At 36.7% G+C, this 22,285-nt stretch overlaps 1 protein-coding gene across 1 annotated transcript in view; it reads left to right on the top strand.

The window, feature by feature from the left end:
• Nucleotides 1–11,805: 11,805 nt before the first annotated feature.
• LOC113093164 (reticulon-4 receptor-like 2) overlaps nucleotides 11,806–22,285 on the top strand; it is a 31,994-nt gene continuing 21,514 nt past the window's right edge. The window contains exon 1 of the mRNA XM_026259026.1: nucleotides 11,806–11,879. The gene's annotated coding sequence lies outside the window, so the exon portion shown is untranslated. The remainder of the gene's footprint in view (nucleotides 11,880–22,285) is intronic.

A 22,285-nucleotide genomic window follows, 5' to 3' on the forward strand; every position in this document is an offset into this window, starting at 1 on the left:
ACAAAAATGGCAAACTGTTATTTCACAGAATTTATTAAGGGAACTTTAGTGGTAATGTGGTAGGCGCAGTATTTTTGGACCTCAAAAAAGCATTTGACGCTGTAAATATACATAAAATGAATAAGTTTAGTTTTCCCCACCAGGCAATTAACTGGTTTAGAACATATATTTGGAATCTTGAGATCAGCGTGTTAACATAAATAACTGAATATCATCTTTACAAAATAATGAGATGGGTCTCCCTCAATGGTCAATTGTAGTTCTTCTGTTTTTTCCTCATACATTAATGACTTACCAAATTGCTGTAAACTAAATGTTAGGAAACTTAATGTCAGTTTTACAATTATGAGTGAACAGAAGGCAATAGAAACCGTTGGTGATTTTACATTTATAGGTGTTATCTTAGATTCTTAGATAAAATGTGATGTGCATGTAAAGAGGCTTTGTAAAATCATCAGAACAAACCTGAATTGCTTTTATATGATTAGACCATATTGATCACTTAAAGCATCTATATTCTATGGTCTTCTCACATATGTATTATGTGATTGTTTGGAATCAGGTCTCTCAATTGACTATCAAATCCAATCCCTACATAAACAAACCTTAAAATGTTTAGACAAGAAATCAATCAGATGGCATCATTGTAACATTTTTCAAAAATATAGTTTGCTTATTTTTGACAGTTAAAATTTTATTTAAATGTTGCAATAAGCTTGCTCCAGATATCATATGCCAATAAATAGTAAAACAGAGTGGTAGAGCCCTCACTACAAGAGGTGCAACTACACAGAACTACATAGTGCCTAAAATTAAAACTAAATTTGCTCAGTCCACATTTTCAGTTAAAGGGACACTGCTTTGGAACAATTTACCAGTTGAACTGATAATGCAAATATCTTTCTAAGAAATATCTAAAAATGGCTCAGTCAGAAGCAGATTTGTGAACATTGATAGTTGTACACAGTCTTAGAATTTTTAAAAGCCTAACCAGGGACTGGGGCTGCAAATAGTCATTGGATAGAAGTCTGTATGTAGAGCATCTTCATATATATATATATATATATATATATATATATATATATATATATATATATATATATATATATATATATATATATATATATATATGTATGTTTGTATGTACACATGGTTCTAGTAGTGGGACCTTGGTGGTGAAAGATTGCCTCTTTTACAAGGAACGACAAAGAGAAAGAAAAATCACAACAGAGCCCCACTCTAATGTTCTAAAAGTATAGGAAGCACTTCGCCTGGCTGGCTGCTTGGCAGCATGCATGTCGGCCACTGTGGATGTATATATAGTGGGGCGGGCCAGAAGGGTTAAGTAGGATGGAAGGCACCCATACTTCAGATCGGCAGCAAGCTGCCGCAAGGCTAATCTAATCAAGGGCCTTGCAATTCAATTAGAGCCATCTCAGGGGCCCCATAGCCAGCTTGCTAAAAATTCAGCTCTCCTCTCTGACTGCCTGACAAACCAAACCCCCCCCCCCCTCCATCATCCCTGCCCAGTGCCACCCAGCTGTGCTAGATGAATGTAGATGAAATATGAAATATGAATATCTCCAATAATTCATGGGAGCTGTGAGGGATGGGAAGGGGGAAGCGTTGGCTGGTGGTAGGTAATTCTCCCCTCAGGAAAGGAAGAGTCATCTCACTGGCAGAGAGACTGAGTGCAGCTGCTTATGTTGCAGAAATATATACGGTTGAGGAGCCCATACACACACATACACCCACATGCTGACTGTATCATCATTCCCGCCAGCAGCGCAACTCCATTTATTGCTCTCTGTTGCAACATCCACTTGAAATGGATGAGGCTCAGTTCAAAACACACACACACACACACACACACACACACACACAGAAAGAACTTGTACATACTTTGAGGCAAGTGTAACTCATTGGCGGGAGACAGACTAGGAGAGAGTGAATGATGGGCAGTCCATAACATACAGTGGCTGGGAGAAAGCAAGTGGGGGGAGAATGCTCTTAGACAAATTACACCTCATTATATCCTGGCTCTCACCGGCACATCATGTCAAGAGGATTTTTTTTTTTTATTTGCACAAATTTGCCTGGAATTCCTCTTCGTTTTCCTGCCTTCCATTATCAAACAGGGCAATTTGATTACATTGTGATTATTCTCTTGCTTGCGGACACTGCAACATGAGGCTGAGGGCTCTCTCTCTTTCCCGTCTGTCTTGCATTTCATATCCCAGAAGTGGTATAACTAGCAAAGACACTGCATCGATATATATATAGCTTAGGAATTCTTTATGAATTTATTCTGGAAGGGATTACAGTATTTCAGCTTGAGTACTTCACAATATAGTTCACACATTCATGAAAATAAAGGTTCTTTATTGGCTTTAATGGTTCACTAAAGAAACTTTAACAGTCATGGAAACTTTCCATTCCATAAATGGTTCTTTGTAGTGGTTAAAGGTTCTTTAAATTGTTTTAATGTTTCTCATACTAGCCTGGCCAAATATTTTATTTTTGTGTATATACATACATACAAACACACACACACATATATATATGTTAAAAAAAATTATAATGTTGGGTACCTTAGCATTTAGCATTTAGCATTTTTTTGTAAGCAGCTTCAACCTAATAAGCTCTATATGAAATGAAAGGATAGCTTTAGAAACTCTAACCATGGTAGAATCAAATCTTGGAGAGCAGGTGAAAGGGATTCCTATGGCTAAATTATGACTTCAATTGAGCAATTAAAACCCAAGTTGGAATTGAATTAACAAGATCCTGTGGCTCAAAATATGGCTTCCCACCCTTGCTCTAATCACAAATACAAGGAGACATACTGAACCAGCCTTCAACCTGTTAACCACCCCAGCTTTAATGATTTTGACAGTACTGAGGCAAAAGCAAAAGTCTTCACGAAGTGAAATGTGAAAATTGACCTTTATTGTAAAATAATTTAATAAAGATATTATATATATATATATATATATATATATATATATATATATATATATATATATATATATATATATATAGCTCATTTCTACCAATTAATTAATGAATTAATGAATTAATTTATTTTTTGTCTTAGGTACAAGCATAAGCACTACATTCCTCTTGTTCTTTATCACCCTCTCTTTCTCTCTGGCATCCAGGAACAAGGCAGTTCTGCAGAAAACCTTGTCTGTGGCCTTGGCTGGATGAAAGCAATCTTGGCAGGGGATTAGGGTATGCTAATTGTGTTTTTGACTGATGCTGTGTTTGTGAATGATGAGGTGGAGAAGAGCAGTGAACATGGTGTGCAGGCCATGTATGGAGTTCTTACAATGGATCCTGTTGGCACCTATTCTTGTTCATATTTGTGCTGCTGGGATATACTTCTTGCATTTTAAATTGCATTGGAAAGTTAAAACATTATATCCAATTATGGACTATTATGGAAGACTTGTTTTCTTAAAATAAACTTTTATATGTACATTAAATGAGAATCCATGTCTATTGTATATTTTTGTTTGTATACAGGAATGAATCTTCTTTAATTCAAACTTCACTTTTGCTGTTTGTTCCAGGGTGCTTGCTTGATGTGGGTCTGCAATATGCTCACTTTATGTATCTATTTTTTTTTCTTTCACTTTGTTGTGCACTGTCTTTCTTAACAGTTGCTGCAGGCTGTGCTTCTTTACTGAACCCCCCTCTGGGCTGTCCGACCTTCCTGTCCTCTGCTCTCCTCTGCCATCTTTTTTTATTACTCTCTATCATGCTGCAGACGGCTGGTGGCTCAATGGCTAACTGGATTATGGGACAACAGAGCACCTTCCTCTCACTGCCGTTGGCCTCAATCTACTCACACCAACATCTATTGAGCGCACCCAAGTCCCCGCTCAGGCCCGGCTTTATTGAGTCGTGTATGGGTCTTTATGCTGTGCTTGTTCGGCCTTGCCCCCATCCCTCATCAATCATGCGCCTGTGAGGGTGAGCTCAGAGCACAGACAGGCTTCAACCATCTCTATAGGAGAAAAGAGAGACAGAGAGAATGTTTACTAAAAGACTGATCACTCAAATCAATCGCACATTTGTTCTGAAATGTTTCAGTGAAGTCTCGAAATACAAACAGTTAGACAAGTTAAGAAAGTTCACTGTGAGCGTGACAATTTTTCTGTTTTAAGATGAGAATACAAAAATATACGATTTGTTGCAGGACCAGAGTTCCCAGCAGGTTATAAATAACCAAAATCAAAATAGAAAATGTTATAGAAAACATATAGGCTCTGTGGTGTGTCCTTGCTGCTAAGCTTATATTCTTTTGCTGAAAGCTTTAAAATTGAAAAAAAGCAACCCATTTTTACATATTATAACATTTTTGTTCAAGTTAAAGTTAAAACCTGGCAGCTGTGGTTGCTAGGACTATAATTTATTAATAATTTACAATAATTAGCTGAAGGCAAAATACTGTATATTACAGTTCCTAACTGCGATTCCATTATATAATGTATAGTATATACTGTTTTATATTTTACCTTATTATATATTGTGTACCTTATATTTTATATTTACCTATTTAGGCTAAATCGGATCGCTACTGTAAAATATGGTTATACAATGGAAAACCACATGATGCAGAGTTCATTATAACTATGGTTAACAATAAGAAAGGTAGAGCACTTTGCAACAAAATGTAAAAATAATAAACATTATCAGGGTAACACACTAGTCACAACACTAAAACAATGCAATAAACAAAATATTAAAAACTACAACACTAAAACAAGAAGAAAGTAGGCCTATTTAAAAATCTAAACATCTCATGAGTGCCCATTTTCTCATAAATTTTAAGGCTAATTAAATTTAACACTCATGTTTTTTACATATAATTTAAATAGCTTAATTTTTCTCCGTTAAAATAATAATAATAATTATAAATATAAATTTTTTTTTTTTTTTTTTTTTTTTTTTTTTTTGACATTTACACCTCTGGAGCAATGGTGATGGAGAATGATATCTCGTCAGCTCTGTCGATGATATCACTTTCTCCCCCCTTTTTCATCAGGCCTCAACAGTATGGTATGTCGAACTTCTCTCTCTGCGCCTAACTTTTTTAATAACGATTTTTCCCCTGGCCGTAGGCTCACATTCGTCTCCTTAAGGAATTCTTCAATCCGATTATGGCTCTATTTTACAGCAGACGCCAGGGCACAATAAGAGCAGAAACGCCACTTCACCCATCAATGAGATCTCTATTAACATCCAATGACCACCGTACTCCAACCAAGAACCAAAATTAAATAATTCTTCAAGGCAACAAGGTCAATTCAGACCTTATGCCTTTCTTTCAGAACAAATTATTTCACTTAATGGTTTATTTCTTAGCAAGTATTAATGATCTATTCAATAAGTAGAACTGGATTACATTATTCATTGTATGCAAATGTCGCAATCTAACAATAAGCATTTTTACAAAACTGTAGGCTGCATTGCTTCCCCCCTGAATAATATAAACAGAGTATGCTACAATATAATTTGTTTTAAACCTTTTTTATTCTCTCTATCTCTATCTTTATATACTATACTATAATGTTGCATTCTTAAAACACAGTAATACAACCCAAATGGACTCCTATCTCACTGTCAAGTCTTTTTATTCATAATAACTTATAAAACCTGCAGGACAAGTATCTTAAGCACATATTTCTCTGTTTACTAAGTCAAAAGTAGCCATTTATCATCGATCGAGACAGCGTCTCATTTTCTACCTAACTCTAGACCTTGTCCTAAATTCAGCATTTTTATGGAAAACTGCAGTCATTTTGATTGATGCAATCTAAATATGTTTTAAGCAATCCCAGAGATCCCCAACTGCTGAGCTGCTACATTTTATAAGCAAACAATACCAGTCTGTTGACTCCTTCAAAACATAGCCCTGCTCAAAACTCAATTATTTTATTATTGTGGAAGATTAATTTCCTGATGTAGAACACACTACAATCAAAAGTATACGGCCTCTTCAAAATAAAGGTGATTGCGCTAAATGAGTCAGGGAATTTGAGCACTATATTTTTGGTCTGGTTTATCATTTTCGTGCTTATTTGCCCAACATTCAAAACAGCAGGAAATTTGAGCACTATATTTTTGGTCTGGTTTATCATTTTCGTGCTTATTTGCCCAACATTCAAAACAGCAGAAATGTCACCTGCGAAATTAGCTACTGCCCTCAATTATAAAGAAGGATAAAAAGGCAAAGGCAAAATATCTTACTTCGCGAAACCCAAAGGGAGTTTTAATAAATCCCCTGTATTTAAAAGCGTTTTTCCTTAGACTCCTCCAGGCGAATTGAGGCCGTGTCACGATTGCGTTTGTGTGCTAGACCAGCTGCTCTCAAAAACAGACAAGGCCTTGTCAATTAACTGCTGACGAGCAGGTCTGGAGATCGCCTGAGGCAGTACCCGCTATTAGTATACATTTCTGTCCAAACCTCCTCGGAACTCACATCTGTGAATCGATCAGATACGAGCAGCACGATCAGCACGATCAAATAGCAAAACAGTGAAAAAAAAAAACTTTATAAAAATAAGAAATTGTGGCTATTAGGAAACACTGCCGATGAACAAATAATAAAAATAAAAATAAAAAAGAAGAAAAATAAAAAATAAAAAATGTGTAGGCTACTCCAAACAAAATTTAATTTTTACAAATTTAAAAAGAAGATAACTGCAAAATAAGCAAATAATAAACAGATATAGCTCGGATGACAATACATGTTTGACTGCTGCTGCTTTGTCAAGGTTGTCAACGTTAACAGCTGGTGGGCATTCCGAGTCCGTCTAGGCCCTGTGACCTTTGGCCTGGTGGGGGATGGATCTTTGGACAGGGCCGTCCAACAGCTTTAACAACCCACCGTTAGTTTGGGTCAGAAAGGCCATGTCTCTAACAGGACAAGCAAAGACCCGCGCCAGCGGATGTGTTTAACTAATTAGCAAGCTGGGCAGCCACTGGGAGACTTGTAGGACAAGACTTTTACTCCGGGGAAGATCTAGAGTTCAAAGTACAGGAATAGGAAATGTCATGTATAGGACACATAAGTTTAAGAACAGAGCAAACAGCACTTGCCAAAATGGACGACGCGTTCAACACGGTAGATAATGAGGCGAATGACCCAAAAGAAGAATACGAGGGGTCCCGCGTTAAATATGGGAAAGTTTGGGGAACGGGTCGATGGTTCAAGAAAAGTCAACAAGAGAAAAGTGTTATTGACAGACGGAATTTAATATATATAAAAAAATACATAAATCTTCCTCTTGAGTTTATCACTTCTCGGTACTATAGCTATGTGACCGCAGATTATGACAGTTTAACCTTTAATTAATGATGAACCGAAATGTATTATTTAAAATATCAGCTGAATATTATGTCTACTAACCTATATATCTGTCTCAACGAGAGAGATCACCCAATCCTCTTCATAGATATACAGACTTCAAAGGAGAATTTGCTAAACCAAATACACCTGAGCATGGGTATTACACTGAGAGGTTGTTTAGAACAGAGTTAGTTCTATTCTGTGCAGGAATAAACTAAGTGCAGTTTCGCTGACCACACAGAAAGGTTGAAGCATAATCAAAACTCTGCGTGACCTTGGGCATTGTCCCTCCCCTCCCTAAACCCTTGTTAGTCCTCACGTCCTTCCCCAGAAACGCCACATTCCATAACTCTTCATAAAAACCATTATATTAGGGGAATACTTTATTTTGACAATTTAATAGTGCAAACCAATCATGTGGGAGACACCAGCCATTCATCTACCATCAGAGACAAAGAGCAGGCCAGGCCTCTTCGCCATGCCGACGCAGGAGTCTGCGCTATTTTCAGAACTAATCCACAATGCAAGCATTGTATCTCCATAACCGTTATGTTTAGGAAACCAGTCAGAAATTTCAAAGATTTCTTTTATTTCAAATTTTTGGATTGCAACGCAGACCAGTAAACAAGACCAGTTATGTCCTTATTATATTATTTTAAGGCCATGAACAAACGCAATACCGAAAGTAGCCCAGTTTTTAAGACACACAAAATGCACTTGTCAGCTTATTAAAAAAGCTGAGGTTTTTGTTCTTCACATAGGTTATGAATTATTATTATTTTTTAAAATCAATTTAGCAGATTCAAGGTAATTTTGCAACTTTAGTGGGACTAATCTTTAGTGGGACTAACATGACAGAAAAAAATGCTTCCTCAGAGGATTCACCTTTAGGAGCGTCTCAATAAAAGAGATATGAGCTCCACGCATCAGCGTATAATTTTTAATATATATGCAATAAATGTTCAATTTGTTTTCTGCAATGACGGGAAATTATTTCGTCATATTTTAAAGCCATTATTACATCCGTACTCCCACTCGAGCTGCTTGTGTTTGATTAAGTCATTCTGAGATTGTAGTTGATAGTTAATAACGATACTGTTATGGTCCTCTTGACATTAAATTCTCCACGGGGCAGTTACAAAAGTGCTTCTTTGTCTGCAGACCTCCGCCTTGGCTTATTCCCCTCAACCTGTCAATAAGTCGTTTTTAATTTGATGTCTCTATTTAAACTGGGGAAATGAATCATGAAACATACTTTTTCAGGAAATAAATAAATAAATAAATAATAACAATAATAATAATAATAATTGTAGGCTTCTTGTGAAATTTTCATGTTTGTCATGCTTTAATTTCTGGTCAAGGTGTTGTTTATGTTTATCCTTCTGTTGAATAGTTTGCCTGTTTTGCGTAATAATTCCTGACAATTAGCCTAATAATTTTAGGAGAGTGATGTTGTGTGTATTTGCACCATCGCGTTAGTCTGCAGTAGGTGCTTGTTTTTCCTAATATTTATTTATTTATTTATTTATTTATTTATTTATTTATTTCAGAACTTGTATTCAGTATAATTTTTAATGATTAACCAACTGGAGTGTTATTTATTTTCTTGCTGTTATTTAGAATAGATGTGGTTTAGTTTATCTTCTAATGATGTATTTTTTTAATCTGATATTTGCCACTGTATATAAGAGGTTTATCATCCAAAATCATCCAATTTACATGTTTCTGATGTTATCAGTGAGATGAGATGATTAAAATTAAAAATAAAATGTTCACTTTATTAAGGTAATTGATTTTTATATCTTAATAGGCTACAAAATAAATCAAATAAATAAATAATAACAATTATTTATTTATTATTATTTTCATCAAAATACATATCCGAATTTAAAATCAGTCATTATTTAAATAATAATAAATATCTAACATTTTTCGTTTTTATTATGCATCCCATTATTCCACATTAGTTTGAGTGCAACCTAAACATCAATGCAGTGACAATAGTTCATGCCATTCTCAAAACTTTTAAACGCCTCTCAGCAATTTGGGGTGAGAGTCATCCAATCCATTTAGCGGGACCGGGTCCACTAACTAAAGCAAAAATAATAAAGAATACTCTTTCAATGAGTCTGATTTATGTTTAAAAACCTGTGTTAAGACCCGGTAAATGTTGGGAAGAAGAAAAAAAACCCCGCCCAAATGGCCTTTATAAATGCCAAAACAGCTGTTTAATATAGGCCTATTACAGTTTTAAATTGTACTTTGTTTAAGAAATAAAAATAAAGTATTGAAATATGTTCTAATGTTTCACGGCCATAAAATCGTAAAATAGACTATATTTATGCGATGTTTCTTTTGACAATAATTTGAGATTGATTGTCTTTTAAAAGTCATTTTTCTGCATCCCTTTTATTCCTTTGTTCCTTCTCGTTCCCCCAGAATTACGTTTGTTTCGCTCTATTTCTGATCCTGTTTGTTTTATTCTGGGTTTGATACACAGCTGCGGAGAGAATTACAGTCGTCAGTAACAAGCACACTCCTTTTGGCTAGTCTTTGATTTCTCTGGCTTTAAACCGTCATTGACTCTGAGATGTCAATCCGTCTCTTTTGTTTAGCTTTGGCTTCTATGCAGATTGAACGGAAAGCCCATCGTCTGATGTGATGGATCCGTTTCGAAATAGGGAAAGGTTAAGGGTGGACAAGTGAAAGGGTTTCCCTGGTAATTGCTTAGGTTTTACGAAAATGCTTTACTTCGTCGCTGTTTTCTTTTTCCATGACTTGAACATTCATTTTAGTCACTACATCTGCTTTGACTTGAAATAAAATTTTAATATATTTTCCAAGTTCAAATGTTCTCGAAATTTGTCACTTCATAATTATATCATACACGGTTTATATGAAATAAACAGTTTATCTCAAAATGCATTAACGTGACACATTGCAGAATAAACCAATATATTATGCGCAGGGCAAAGCAAAGCATTACACTATAGTATAACCCTTATTTGTTTTTTGTTTGCTACGTTTTGTACCACTCACTGCAATATATCTATACAAATTTGCTCTTTATCAATATGAGCTTCAGTTAAACACTGTGATTCCTCTGAGAATATCAACTATTTGCAGCTGCTCTGGCACGTAGGTTGATCAGTGTTCGAGCCGGCACAGCACTTTCAACGTTCGCTAAAACCGATTAGCATTCAGCATTAGACAAAATATCCAACATAATTAAGTTCATTTAAAACAGATTTTAAGAATGAGAGATTCAAAAGTATAAATATAAAACATTAAAATGTACTGGCTACTTACAGTGCCGTGATGCACTTTTCCATTTGGTATCCTGTCATATCCTAACAGAGGGCTAATGTAGAGTTTGTCTTGTCTTTTTCTCGGAGATTCACTTTAACAAGTGGAAAGTTTGTGTCCTTCTGCGCCATTTTATACATGTTGAGTCGTCAGTAATGGGATTATTAAACAAAAACGGATTCAGGCGCTGGCGTTAACCTTTTTTAATGCCTAATTAGGTTTTGCAAAGAAATAATTAGATTTTGCATCGCTTACATTGCCTATTTTCTACTGACATAGAAACAATTCAATCTTTATTCCACCCTCTTGTCGATCAGCTTAACAATATACATTCAGCGTGACTGTATACAAGATGATTTAAAAGATGATGTGATCAAATATTGTATATAAATTAATTATGTTGCACATTTGGCCGCATCACTGCTGTGATGCAATGAAGAGAGCGCCCTCTGTGTGCCAAGACCACTTATCGCACATTTTTCTTTATTCTTATCCTCAACCCTGAAAAGTACATACAATTAAACATAGGCTATATCCTACGTTTGACGACACAACTGCTCGTGGCAGTTTACCTGTTTTTTTTATTTTTATTTAAAATTTATGACTGTCATGAAAACTTTACTATATACAAATTAACAACATATAAAAGACAAATTAAAGGCTCGTTTACTTACTAAAGATCATACAAACCATTAGTTAAACGTTAGTGACATCATGAACTGTTTATCGACCGAACCTCTCCAGTGTCCAAAATCACCCCGTAGAATGTTCATTACAAAATGCACGGGAGATGCAAATAATAAAGTGTAGGCTATGTTAAGACAAACATTTTTACATACTTTTTTTAGGGACGGGGGATAAATAAATTTCATAATTATGGTTATAAAAATACGTTAATTGATTGTGAGTCCAAAGATTCTGTATTAATCCCATCACTGTATTAATGTGATTCATTATATTGGTGCTGATTTGGTGGACGTTTGCTAGAAATAGTTATTAATCCACACAACGCATCGCTCTACTGTGTAAATTTGTAAGTAGTCATTGTGTGTGTAGGATTTATTTATTTATTTTTCCTGCCAGTGAATGTTAAGTTGCGCAGTGTGCTCCATCTTCATTCACATCATTCACATATATAAGGCACAAGAGCACGCTTGGGCGGATCGGAAAAAACGAAAGGGCGAGGAGGAGGACAAGAAACAGAATGCTTACCGTAATATATCCTACATTCCTTATTCTTTCTTGATGTTCAGATTTATCTAGGATATATAGTTGTAGGATGACTACTATTATACTACACTATATAAACATACTTTTAGGTGGGAAAATATGGGGAATTGCATCTATGTCACATAGCACATAGCATGTACACAATGGGTGAGTATCGCTTAATTAAAATGTATCGCTATTTGATTTATGCAGCGCAATGCTGCATATGGCAAACCGTCTTCTGAGGTAGTCGCCTAATTTATCTTTATTGCATAATTCTAAACTTGCGTAGCATGTATCACGTTAAACGTTCGTATAATTTTCTTTAGTCCACTAATAGGCTACATACATTTTATCCAGAGCGACTGTGCATTCAGGTTAACACTTTTTAACATAGCATAACATATAAGTATATAAAGTATATAAAGTATATTATATATTATTATTATTTAAAGTATAATACTGTGTTATGTAAAGTATAATACTGTGAACTATAATAATATAATATAATATAATATAATATTGTTTTGTATTATAGTTATTATATCCAAGTTGTCTGTCTGGAACACAGCATTAGGTTAACGTCAATAAACGATAGTGTACTACAATTAAGAGCCATTGTGACATTTCAGCACTTGACAAAAGGAAAGCGACTCCTAAGTAACACTTAAAGCAAAGCTACGTGCGATTGCTGTGCAGATAGCCTACATTGCTGGGAAACGCACGTGAAACAATAACGAACGATCGTAAAATTACTTGTAGAAAACGTTCTTAAGCGCTAAGATCAGAAAGAGAGAAAGAGAGAAAGACTTAACCATTATCATGTAATTGTATTTGGTTTACCATGGGGCACACACTGATTTATAATAGAGAGTGGGGACACATCATTTTTATATGCTGTCATGCACAAGCATCAAATAAAATGATCATGAAAGTAGCTATCTTATTTTTTATTTGTTTTATCCATGTGATGTTCGGTGTGAGGAACAGATCCAAATTCAAACAATTAATCGGCGATATACGTATCGTCTTCCTCTGTAGCTATAGTAGCCTAACCTAACAATTAAAAAATTGCCGTTAAGAAGTTTTACAACAAGTTTTACTTCAGCGACATCAAACGCTCCGGTTTGATCATTGACTGCGACATGCAATGTTCACTGATGCGTGTTTTGAATGAGAAACGCGTCCCTTGACGGAGTGAATCGGGCTTGGGCAGATCGAGGTTTAGTGAAGCAAACAGTTGAAGCATATGTGCCATATTGGGTCGAGGCTTCGAATCAATCCGACACGCTTCTCAACGGTGACACCTAGTGGTCACTTGCAGGTGTTGATCTGAAACAACTTTGATAACAAGCCATTACAATTTTGACAAAAAGCCATGTAGGCTTCTCACTGCGCATAATGTTCTTTTGGTCATGAAAAATGAATATTAATTAAAGAAATCAAGCCACAATGTCTCACTTTTTTAGAGATTTATATTAAAAAATATTAATTTCTCTGCTGTGGAAGGACTTAGCCTACTTTTTTTTTTTTTTTTTTTTTTTTTTACAGATAATCCAGCCTTTGAAAATATCCTCTCACAAGGGACACTTGTTGCTGCCATGCAAATATATTTTTTAGCAAGGACATACAAATGAGGAAAGATTACTGCTCTCTCTTTCGAGTAAATTAGGGGATCATGAGTTCTGGGCAAAACGCATCATGGAGGTTTTTTTTTTTTTTCACTTCCACTGTTGCATCAGCTGTAACATTGTGTATCATCTGGGTTTCATGGATACGATTATCAAAGTTCCCATAAACTGTCCTGTGTTTCTACTGGTGTTGATGTTGATGATGATGATGGGCTTGATGTTGACATTTAGGGCTCTGAATAAAAATTTAAACAGCAATTAGTAACAAATTCTAAACTGACAGCATATATGAAGTATATATTATATGAATCAGATTACATAACATAACATATAATGTAACTTCTCACCAGGAATTGTGTTTGAATGCATCAGCAAAGCACACTCCAGTGTGATGTGCTTTTCAGCGTCCTGGGCTTTGACAGGATTTGCAAATGCCACATTTTTTAACCTTGGGTCCAGCAGTGTAGCCAGTGCCAAGGCTCTAAAACTCTCATAACCTCCACAACTGGAGTGCAGACCTTCTTGCGTTATCATCAGTAAAGTGTATTCTGAGATCTGAGCTCTTATATCACAGTATTAATTGATTGAGGAGCGTTACGCGTCATTGGGGAATCCTAGAGTGTGACGTGAGGGGATCCCCAATATTACAGCACAGCGTCACACAAGCCATGACACAAAGTTATGGAAACTAAATAACTGAAAGCAATATATGTCTTCCTTAGATGTAATGTTAGTTCTGTACAGAATAACATAGGTTTCATAGACAATTGGATGAGCTTTTGGGGCAGACCTGACCTGTTGAAAAGAGATGGTCTTCATCCCTCCTGGGGTGGCGCCACTCTTCTCTCTAGAAATATGGCAAATAGTCTTAGTGTTTATACTTGACTAACTGAGGCCAAGGTCAGGATGCAGACATACTGGCTAAACCGCCCGTCTGCTAGCTGCCTCACTTCACAGAGGTCAGTTAATTCTCAGCACATAGAGACTCTTTCACCTAGATATTGGTCTCTGAAATGGCCAGTCTGCTTTAAACAAATCCGATTTCATTACTTCTATTATTAGTCATTCAAAGCTTAATCTCATGGCCCTAACAGAGACCTGGATCAAACCAGAGGACACTGCTACACCTGCAGCACTCTCCAATAATTTCTCATTTTCCCACTCTCCACGTTTAACTGGAAAAGGTGGAGGTACTGGTCTGCTCATCTCTAATGATTGGAAATTTAATCCTTTACCATCTTTGGGTATCAACAGCTCCTTTGAATCTCATTCAGTTACTGTTACCTACCCTTTTAAAATATTTTTTTAGTTGTCTATCGACCCCCAGGACCACTGGGTAACTTTTTGGATGAATTAGATGTGTTGCTCTCAACCTTTTCTGAGGATGGTACTCCCCTAGTTATGCTTGGAGATTTCAACATTTATCTAGATAAACCTCTGTTTGCCGATTTCCACACTCTGCTTGCCTCTTTTGATCTCAACCGAGTGTCAACTACTGCTACTCACAAATCAGGCAACCAACTGGACCTTATTTATACAGGAAACTGCTCTACTGATCATGTTCTGGTTACTCCACTGCACACGTCGGATCACTTCCTCCTCACTCTTAACCTCAACATGATCCCTGACACATCACTTACCCCTCCACATGTCATCTTTCGACGTAGTAATAGCTATAGTAATAGCTGACAACTTTGCAACGTTTTCATTAATAAAATTAAACACATTAGTGCACAATTTTCCACACCACAATCAGTCAAGCTCATATCACCAGCAAACTTACACTCATTTGCATCCTTCTCTTCACTCTCTGAGGCAGAAGTGTCAAAACTCATCCTTTCTAATCACCCTACAACTTGCCCGCTTGATCCAATTCCATCTCATCTCCTTCAAGCCATTTTTCCTGAAGTTGTACCTGCACTCACTCACATCATCAACACTTCCCTCCACACTGGTGTTTTTCCCTCATCATTTAGACAGGCACGTATAACTCCACTACTTAAGAAACCCAACCTCAACCCATCTCTTTTAGAGAACTACAGACCAGTTTCCCTTCTTCCTTTTATTGCAAAAACACTTGAACGAGCTGTGTTCAAACAAGTCTCTACATTTCTCACACACAACAATCTCCTTGACAGCAACCAATCTGGCTTCAGAAGTGGACATTCAACTGAGACGGCCTTGCTCTCAGTTGTTGAAGCTCTAAGACTGGCAAGAGCAGAATCCAAATCTTCAGTACTTATCCTGCTTGATCTGTCCGCTGCTTTTGACACGGTTAATCATCAGATCCTCCTATCAACGCTACTGGTGAAAGGCATCTCAGGAACAACACTTCAATGGTTTGAGTCTTACCTATCAGATAGGTCCTTCAAAGTATCTTGGAGAGGTGAGGTGTCCAAGTCTCAACATCTAACTACTGGGGTGCCTCAGGGTTCAGGTCTTGACCACTTCTCTTCTCTGTCTGCATGGCATCATTAGGTTCTGTCATTCAGAAACATGGCTTTTCATACCACTGCTATGCTGATGACACTCAACTCTACCTCTCATTCCATCCTGATGATCTGACGGTAGCTATTCGCATCTCAGCTTGTCTAACTGACATTTCTTCCTGGATGATGGACCATCACCTTCAACTCAACTTTGCCAAGACAGAACTGCTTGTGATTCCAGCAAACCCATCGTTCCATCACAATTTCACAATCAAGTTAGGCACATCAACCATAACTCCTTCAAAAACAGCTAGAAGCCTTGGAGTTATGATTGATGATCAGCTGACTTTCTCAGACCACATTGCTAAAACTGTCCGATCCTGCAGATTTGCTTTATTCAACATTAAGACGATCAAGCCCTTTCTTTCGGAACATGCTGCACAACTCCTTGTTCAAGCTCTTGTTCTGTCCAGGCTGGACTATTGCAATGCCCTCTTGGCAGGTCTTCCAGCCAATTCTATCAAACCTTTACAATTAATTCAGAATGCGGCAGCAAGATTAATTTTTAATGAGCCAAAAAGAATACACGTCACACCTCTGTTTATCAATTTGCACTGGCTTCCAATAGCTGCTCGCATAAAATTCAAGGCATTGATGTTTGCCTACAAAACTACCACTGGCTCTGCACCCATTTACCTAAATTCGTTACTTCAGACTTATGTGCCCTCTAGAAGCTTGCGTTCTGCAAGTGAACGTCACTTGATTGTGCCATCCCAAAGAAGCACAAAGTCACTTTTACGGACTTTTAAATTAAATGTTCCCTTTTGGTGGAATGAACTGCCCAACTCAATCCGAGCAGCTGAGTCCTTAGCCATCTTCAAGAATCGGCTTAAAACACATCTCTTCCATCTTTTTTTGACCCTCTAACTTTAACACTCACTATTCTAATTCTATTCTTTAAAAAATCTAACTACCTTTCTAATCGTTTTGTATTCTATTTTCTTTTCATTTATTATGCAATTGTATATGTACAGTATTGTTCAAAATAATAGCAGTACAATGTGACTAACCAGAATAATCAAGGTTTTTCGTATATTTTTTTATTGCTACGTGGCAAACAAGTTACCAGTAGGTTCAGTAGATTCTCAGAAAACAAATGAGACCCAGCATTCATGATATGCACGCTCTTAAGGATGTGCAATTGGGCAATTAGTTGAATTAGTTGAAAGGGGTGTGTTCAAAAAAATAGCAGTGTGGCATTCAATCACTGAGGTCATCAATTTTGTGAAGAAACAGGTGTGAATCAGGTGGCCCCTATTTAAGGATGAAGCCAACACTTGTTGAACATGCATTTGAAAGCTGAGGAAAATGGGTCGTTCAAGACATTGTTCAGAAGAACAGCGTACTTTGATTAAAAAGTTGATTAGAGAGGGGAAAACCTATAAAGAGGTGCAAAAAATGATAGGCTGTTCAGCTAAAATGATCTCCAATGCCTTAAAATGGAGAGCAAAACCAGAGAGACGTGGAAGAAAACGGAAGACAACCATCAAAATGGATAGAAGAATAACCAGAATGGAGTTACCTGTAAGTACTGTGACAGTTAGAAGACGTCTGTGTGAAGCTAATCTATTTTCAAGAATCCCCCGCAAAGTCCCTCTGTTAAAAAAAAGGCATGTGCAGAAGAGGGTACAATTTGCCAAAGAACACATCAGCTGGCCTAAAGAGAAATGGAGGAACATTTTGTGGACTGATGAGAGTAAAATTGTTCTTTTTGGGTCCAAGGGCCACAGGCAGTTTGTGAGACGACCCCCCCAAACTCTGAATTCAAGCCACAGTACACAGTGAAGACAGTGAAGCATGGAGGTGCAAGCATCATGATATGGGCATGTTTCTCCTACTATGGTGTTGGGCCTATTTATCGCATACCAGGGATCATGGATCAGTTTGCATATGTTAAAATACTTGAAGAGGTCATGTTGCCCTATGCTGAAGAGGACATGCCCTTGAAATGGTTGTTTCAACAAGACAATGACCCAAAACACACTAGTAAACGGGCAAAGTCTTGGTTCCAAACCAACAAAATTAATGTTATGGAGTGGCCAGCCCAATCTCCAGACCTTAATCCAATTGAGAACTTGTGGGGTGATATCAAAAATGCTGTTTCTGAAGCAAAACCAAGAAATGTGAATTAATTGTGGAATGTTGTTAAAGAATCATGGAGTGGAATAACAGCTGAGAGGTGCCACAAGTTGGTTGACTCCATGCCACACAGATGTCAAGCAGTTTTAAAAAAACTGTGGTCGTACAACTAAATATTAGTTTAGTGATTCACAGGATTGCTAAATCCCAGAAAAAAAAATGTTTGTACAGTCAAAGGTAGACACTGCTATTTTTTTGAACACACCCCTTTCAACTAATTGCCCAATTGCACAGCCTTAAGAGCGTGCATATCATGAATGCTGGGTCTTGTTTGTTTTCTGACAACCTACTGAACCTACTGGTAACTTGTTTGCCACGTAGCAATAAAAAATATACTAAAAACCTTGATTATTATGGTTAGTCACATTGTACTGCTATTATTTTGAACAATACTGTATGTGTGTGTGTGTATGTGTAAAGACCTCTAACTAGCTTGCTCTATTCTTTTATTTTTTTATTCTATCTGTTTTCTTTTCATTTATTGTATTAGTTAAAATCCCATGCTACGTGTACTGCGTTAACCTAACTGAGACTTGTTATAACACTTATATATCATTGCTCTTTTTGTTGTTTTTGATTGCTTCCACTGTCTTCATCTGTAAGTAGCTTTGGATGAAAGCGTCTGCTAAATGAATAAATGTAATGTAATTTAAATGTAGATATCACACTATAGAGACTGTGTCTGTTCCCCGAACTAGAACATACAAAAAACGTCCAAACCAAGTTAAGATGAACAATTTAATTGAGGTTCAACAAATAAAAAACAGATGCAATATGGATAAACAAATGATAAAGCTTGGCTTATTGAATATCAGATCCCTTTCTACGAAAACACTTTTTATAAATAATATGATCACTAATCATAATATATATGTGCTCTGTTTGACAGAAACCTGGCTAAAACCTGATGATTACATTATTTTAAATGAGTTCACCCCCCAAGATTACTGTTATAAACATGAGCCGCGTCTAAAAGTCAAAGGAGGTGTTGCTTCAATTTAATAACGTTTTCAGGATTTCTCAGAGAGCAGGCTTCAAGTATAACTCATTTGAAGTAATGGTGCTTCATTTAACATTATACAGAGAAACAAATGTTAATGATAAATCCCCTGTTATGTTTGTACTGGCTACTGTATACAGGCCACCAGGGCACCATATAGACTTTATTAAAGAGTTTGGTGATTTTACATCTGAGTTAGTTCTGGCTGCAGATAAAGTTTTAATAGTTGGTGATTTTAATATCCATGTTGATAATGAAGAAGATGCATTGGGATCAGCATTTATAGACATTCTTAGCTCTATTGGGGTTAGACAACACGTTTCAGGACCTACTCATTGTCGAAATCATACTATAGATTTAATACTGTCACATGGAATTGATGTTGATAGTGTTACAATTATGCAGCCAAGTGATGATATCTCAGATCATTATTTAGTTTTGTGCAAACTTCATATAGGCAAAATTGTAAATTATACTTCTTGTTACAAGTATGGTAGAACCATCACTTCTACCACAAAAGACCTTTTTAAGTTATCTTCCTGATTTATCCAAATTCCTTAGCATTTCCAAAACCTCAGAACAACTTGATGATGTAACAGAAGCTATGGACTCTCTCTTTTCTAGCACTTTAAATACAGTTGCTCCTTTACGCTTAAGGAAGGTTAAGGAAAACAGTTTGACACCATGGTATAATGAGCATACTCGCACCCTAAAGACAGCAGACTGAAAAATGGAGCGGAGCTGGAGGAAAACAAAACTAGAGGTATTTCGTATTGCTTGGCGGGAAAGTAACCTATCCTACAGAAAAGCATTAAAAACTGCGAGATTCTATTACTTTTCTTCTCTTTTAGAAGAAAACAAACATAACCCAAGGTATTTATTCAATACAGTGGCTAAATTAACAAAAAAATAAAGCCTGATAACAATTCCCAACACCACAGCAGTAATGACTTTATGAATACTTTACTTCTAAAATCGATATTATTAGAGATAAAATTACAACCATTCAGCCGTCAGCTACAGTATCGCATCAGACAGTGCACTATAGACCACCTGAGGAACAGTTCCACTCATTCTCTACTATAGGAGAGGAAGAATTGTATAAACTTGTTAAATCATCTAAACCAACAACATGTATGTTAGACCCTTTACCATCTAAGCTCGTAAAAGAGGTGCATTAATGGTTGTGCATTAGCATGGTTTAAATCGTATTTATATGACCGCCATCAGTTCGTAGCAGTGATTGAAGATGTATCATATCGATCACAAGTGCAGTATGGAGTACCTCAAGGCTCAGTACTAGGGCCACTACTCTTCACGCTTTATATATTACCCTTGGGAGATATCATCAGGAAACATGGTGTTAGCTTTCACTGTTATGCTGATGATACTCAGCTTTATATTTCTTCGCAGCCTGGTGAAACACACCATTTTGAAGAACTAATGGAATGCATACTCGATATAAAAAACTGGATGACAGGTAATTTCTTACTGCTAAATTCTGAAAAAAAAACAGAGGTGTTAATTATAGGACCTAAAAACTCAGCTTGTAATAACCTAGAACACTGTTTAAGACTTGATGGCTGCTCTGTCAATTCTTCGTCATCAGTTAGGAACCTAGGTGTGCTATTTGATCTTTCCTAAACTCTGGAATAACCTACCTAACATTGTTCGGGAGGCAGACACACTCTTGCAGTTTAAATCTAGACCCATTTCTTTAACCTGGCTTACACATAACATATTAATATGCTTTTAATATCCAAATCCGTTAAAGGATTTTTAGGCTGCATTTTTAATTAGGTAAACTGGAACCGGTTTAGAGAAGAGCAAAAAAAAAAAATGGCAGTGTTTCACACCAATTAACCACAACCTGTGGGTTGAGAATCATCAAATAATCAAAAATCACCTTAAAAGGGGCTCAGACTTAAACATGCATCTTAATAGTTGTAAACTTGTATTGGCTTCGTTGCTGAACAAGAGTCCTGATGTGGTAGAAAATGGAGGTTCTTTATGAGTTCTTATTAGAGGAAGCTGGAGATTTTCCTCTGGTTCTTCTGAAGACAGGAAAGTCCTTAGCGGTTCGACAAAGTTATTTTGAAGAGAAAAACTGCCGTTAAGTAAAACTCAAGAGAGTTTTGAGAAGTCTTGGAGAGTGTTTGTCTCGAAAAACCAAGGGTTTCTGAGCCCAGATTATCCAAAGATAATGATTTTTAACTGTTTCTATTCACACCCACCTTTTGGGTGGAATTCCCAATCAGAGGCATGAATTTTGAGCGAGAGAATGTTCCTTTGTCTTCGGTTTATGGCCCATTGGATTGTTTATGGCTAGTCTAGAGAACTTATGCAGTTTTAGGATCACATAATGTACAAAATTGTTTGACGAATAAAAAGCAGATCATTTTAATACTAACAACGAAACATGTAGAAGATCTTAGAGAAGAGATACACTCTTATACCTGAATATAAGCAATGAGAGTCTAACTAATACAAATAAAGAATTTTAACTAGGCTACATACAATAGTGAAACATACAAACAATACATGCATATACCAGATACATTTGTAACTGATTAATTATAGTCTAAATGAATTAATGTGTGTGTGTGTGTGTGTGTGTGTTGTGTATTGTGAGAATGTGATTTGGCTGGGCAGCCAGGACCATTTGGTGTCTGGCATCGAGGGCTATCTAATTATCTTGGAATGTATTTGAAGTTGGATGGGGAGACCCAAAAGAAGGTCTGCTCAGTCTCTACCAGATAATGGGGGTAAACCTTGCCATTAAGCACATTTATACTATTAGTCCAGATTCTGTAATTTATATGCAAATGTCAAAATGCTAAAGGAATCCCTCCACCATAAAGCCCAAATTATTGTATATGATCCTAAGCAGATGTTACAGAATCCCGCAAACATCATCATACAAGGGTTGTCATGATGGTCGGACAGCAGGTTGATCATGATGATTGGATGGGGTGTATCAGGAAGGCCGGATGGCAGGTGCATCCTGATGGTCAGATGCTAGGTGGTTGCTAATTTTCTTCATCCTTTGACCATCAGCTTGGTTGTTAACCTTGGTCAGGTTCAGCTTTGTCTCAGCCTGGGACCCTCTTTTCCGGTGGCTCCGTCTGAAGGTTCAAGGAAGGGCAGCTGT

Source organism: Carassius auratus, unplaced genomic scaffold (genome assembly GCF_003368295.1).
Source record: "Carassius auratus strain Wakin unplaced genomic scaffold, ASM336829v1 scaf_tig00214902, whole genome shotgun sequence".
In the NCBI taxonomy this organism is placed as follows: domain Eukaryota; kingdom Metazoa; phylum Chordata; class Actinopteri; order Cypriniformes; family Cyprinidae; genus Carassius; species Carassius auratus.